We start from the raw sequence: 4,407 nt of genomic DNA on the forward strand, positions 1-4,407 counted from the left end.
GCGCATACTTTGAATAAAATATTTGTTATCATTCTCTTGAAATAAATGTGTTTTTTTCTTGAAAAAATACCGGTTTCATATGTATACACCTGGTATGCTGCATGGGGGTCAAGTACAGCAAGTCATAAAAGTCATATAATTTCTTGATTATTAAAGTATATTTCGTACTGCATTATTATATTGTATTATATTGTATTATTATACAAAAAGTATAATAATAATCAAAATTATTAATATAATTAATCGACAGTGTGCATAGTAAGGAATTACAGTTCTACAAATAAGTTGCAAAGAAGCACTTAACATTTTTTAATATCACGCTTTTTCCATTTTCGTTCTCTTTATAACTATGAGTGACATGTGCCTTATTTTCATTTTAGCTTTGTAGAAATATTTATAAGACTGTTTCCCAATTTTTTTCTGCAATGCGCACATGCAACGTAGAACACGATTTAAACTCCCCGCTTAACGAATCTTTAAAAATGGAGGTCGCTGTACGAATCTCTGCATGTCATTTGATTGGTACACTTTTTTCCAATTGCGCGTGGCGAGGCCTTCGCCAAGCCCTCACTTCTTGGATCATGCCAGGAATGGATACCCAGGCCCGGTTTCGCGCACGTGCGCATCGGCGGTTGCCATCACAACACGCGATGTTTGTTTCTAACTTGTGTTTTGAATGTTTCTGTCACAATTTCTCATTCCTGTGCTGATGGTTAACGAAAAAGTAAATGCTTGAATAAAAGGGAAAATTACATACTTGAAGTTTAAGGAGTGCATGCAGCTTGCAGAGTAAGTATGTTTTTGTATTAGTTGAATATATCAGGCTAGGTGTTTCTACCCATTGACATATAGAAATGGACCAAAACGCTATGGGGAGAACGGAATTGGGCTCGAAAGAGAGAATAAACATTTGAGATGCAGACCCATCTCTTTTTAGATAAAGCTAATTGGATGAGAGCAGTTTTGTTGGGTGAAGTTTGATGAAGTACAGGACCGTGCTTTGTACCGCGAATGCCCCTATAATGTGACGTTTATTGTACGTTTCAGAATTTATTTAATTATAATTTGGTTTAAATAAATATTGAAAATAGTGGTAGCCTGTGCAGTTGGCGGGCGTTGTAAAGACATTTGTATGGGGATATGTTTTCAAACGTAAGTAAAGTTAATGAATAGTAAAATAAAACATGTAACAACAAAAACATAACCTCAAAATAAAACATGTAACAACAAGAACATAACCTCAAAATAAGTATTGTACCTATGTAATACAAATTTTTATTTTTTATATTATAGAAATATTGTCAAGCGCATTTTTATGTTATTTTATCGCTAGCTCCCCATCAAAAGATGAGAAAAGAAAGGAGGCCTGTGAAATATAAAGTTTGAAAACAGGAAATTTTGTTAAAAAATTTAAAGTTAATTATTCCTCGTACACTTTTTGATTTCAGACTTTACATAATTTTAATAATTGACAAATTGTATGACACTATTTTTAAAATTTTTCACACTACACTACTTTTGATCTCAAAAAAGGATTATTATTGTGACATTTTTAATCCAATTTCAAGAAGAATTTAAGGTTGCCAAGTTATTTTCATAATGCATTATTTAAAATTAAAAAAAAAATTTATCCGTACAGAATATCAAAGACATAATAAGCATAGATGCGGCACGGGAATTCGGAGTGGGAGAACGATATATATATATCTAACTACATTTTTCCATGCCTTGAGGTGCTGCCCTCTTTAACTTTTCGACGTTTCTATGGCAACCGCGTCCTTTGTCTACGTCCACGGTAGGAGTGGGGCCAAGGCGAACCCAAACCGAAAGTGCCGGTAATTTTCTGTTTCTCGATTCTCGCGCTTGCCTTCGCCAGCCATATCTATAGCTGACTCTGGGCTGTCTATGCACGCCGGAAATATTAAAATTCATGAGGGCCTAACATTAATATATTTATTATTATATTAAAATTAATTAATTTCTTTTACGGTTTCTTTTTAAACAGGTACATTTTCCAGGTGCTAACTAAATTTAAAAAGTAAATAAGTTTTCAATTAATTCAGAATTAAGTTAAATGAAAAAATTTAATAAAGCTTAGTTAAATTAATTCCTTGTCTAGTTTCTTTTAAAAGAGAAATTTTCGAAATAATATATAAATAAGTTTAAAAAATTTCTTGTCATATTTTAGAATTGTAGCGAAGTTTCAAGCATTATTTAAAAAAATATAATTTTTACAAAAATAGTGATTTAAAGGTTTAAATACTTCACTGTATAAATTTATCCTACATGTATTTTCAAATCCTAAAATAATAATTATTTTTTCTCATAATTAAGGTATAACTGAAGTAATATTTACACTTCTCTGTAATGTCGAATTGACAATTTACATTTAATTCCGAGGAGAAATTTAAGGCTTTCACTACTCATTTAATTATTTATCAATATTATATTAAAATTCTGTTTTTTGTTTGTTTTTGTTTCTTGATTATTTGAAACGTATAATCTTTTTCCTTACAATTTGTTTAATTACAAAAACCAGTAACTAGACTATGCCTTGCACATTAAAATTTAATTTTAAAACTTTGAAGGCAGTTAACCACTTGCAATTCTTATGCTCATCAGAATTCACAACTTCAAAGAAATCCAAATAGTTTATAAAAATAATTCAAAGAATCAAAGAATCCAAAAAATTCTAAAGAGATATAAGGCGTTTAGGGGTGCATCACAGCAACTAAGGCTATTACAAAAAAAAATGGAAAAGGAAAGAATTCCAATTCCTTGGTTAAAACGGCCACCTGGATTTCTCAGTATTTAAAAAAATGATTATATTCATTGTTGTTTTCCTTTAAAAATGGTTATACTTTTTCGTAATTGTAAAATAATTCCCACCAATGATTCAAAAAATTTTTGATTATATCTATTTCTTCATGTGTTTTTTTTTAAGTTTGCAATAACAAAGAAAAACAATCCAATTAGGGGTTTAAGGGTTAAAAAATCGTGATTTATTATTTTCATAAATAGTTTCGAAATAATGTTCACATTGTACACATCAGCTGGTTTTTAGGTATATTATATTGATGATGTGTACAATGTGAAAATTATTTCGAAACTATTTATGAAAAAAATAAATAACGATTTTAAACACTTAAAACCCCTAATTGGATAGTTTTTATTTGTTATTGCAAACTTAAAAAAAAATCACTTGAAGAAATAAATAAAATCAAACATTTTTTCAATATATATATAGAGCAGAGTACCCAAATATGAGATACCAACTCTGTTTGGTGTGATTGTCGGAATTCTATGTACTGAATTTAAAAGTAATATAGGTCATTTTAAAGGAAATTTAGTTTAGTGCTATTTAGATATATTTAGATTTTGCAGTAGAACTTGCGAGCCACGGGCACAGCGCACGATGAGAATGTGCCGGCGACAATAAATAGTTCATTTACGGATTATTTTATTACAAACTAACAATTAAGAGATAAATGTTTAATATACATACATGATACATAAATTTCTATAAAATATTATATAAATAAAATAAAAAATAATTTTATTATATAATTTTATCGTTCCATTATAATTTATTTAATTCATAATTAATTACTGAAACATAGAAATTTACGAATTATTGTTTACTTAAATTAATAATCGTGAGGGAGGTGGTATTCCTATAAAATTTAACTCAACATCTAAAAACTCCAAATCGCTAATTATACATGCGAGAACGCAGTACGATCATATTTATTTTAAAAATTTATTATTTTAAATTTCAACTCAATATGTTTATCAATTAAAACTTTTAATGTCTTCAAAAGTATAGTTTCATTTAGTAGAATTTCTATCGCCTCTTTTTCAAAACAACAAAATAATATTATTCATAGACAGTAAATTTTAATCGCAAAATGACTAATTTTTTCCATAAAAGATGTATAGCAGCTAAAAATATTTATTACGATACAATTACATTTTAATTCAATTTAAAAGTAAATCTTATGTATCAACATATTTTCTGGATGCAAAATTTATTCAAATAATTGATTCATTACTTAATAATAATAAATCAAAATCCTCGATATAAAATTTGTATTTTATATTTTTAAGTATTTAGTATTAACCAACTTAGTATCGGCAATTTGATGGACTTGTTCAACGGGTAAAGATTACAGGGGCAAAGTAGTTGGTGGGTGCGATTTTCGGGTTGAGAGGCATGGGGCGATCGGGCAATTTTCGTCGGGAGCGCCGTCTACAATTAATTCCTCGAAATATACACGTTCCGCATTTAGGCTTATAATATCTTTGAGAATATTTAGGCAATACCCGGGGCCCCCGACTTACTTGGCACAGTCCTGGAATAGATAAAGACAGGTCTACATCTCACATGTTTTTTCTTTCTCTACATCC

At 29.4% G+C, this 4,407-nt stretch overlaps 1 protein-coding gene across 3 annotated transcripts in view; it reads left to right on the top strand.

Annotated features, from left to right (window-relative positions):
• The first annotated feature begins 603 nt into the window (after nt 1-603).
• LOC117168193 (zinc finger protein 711-like) overlaps nt 604-4,407 on the top strand; it is a 43,928-nt gene continuing 40,124 nt past the window's right edge. For all 3 annotated transcript variants that reach the window (XM_033353657.1, XM_033353655.1, XM_033353658.1), the window contains exon 1: nt 604-789. The gene's annotated coding sequence lies outside the window, so the exon portion shown is untranslated. The remainder of the gene's footprint in view (nt 790-4,407) is intronic.

The sequence above is a fragment of the Belonocnema kinseyi genome, chromosome 2 (genome assembly GCF_010883055.1).
Source record: "Belonocnema kinseyi isolate 2016_QV_RU_SX_M_011 chromosome 2, B_treatae_v1, whole genome shotgun sequence".
NCBI lineage: Eukaryota > Metazoa > Arthropoda > Insecta > Hymenoptera > Cynipidae > Belonocnema > Belonocnema kinseyi.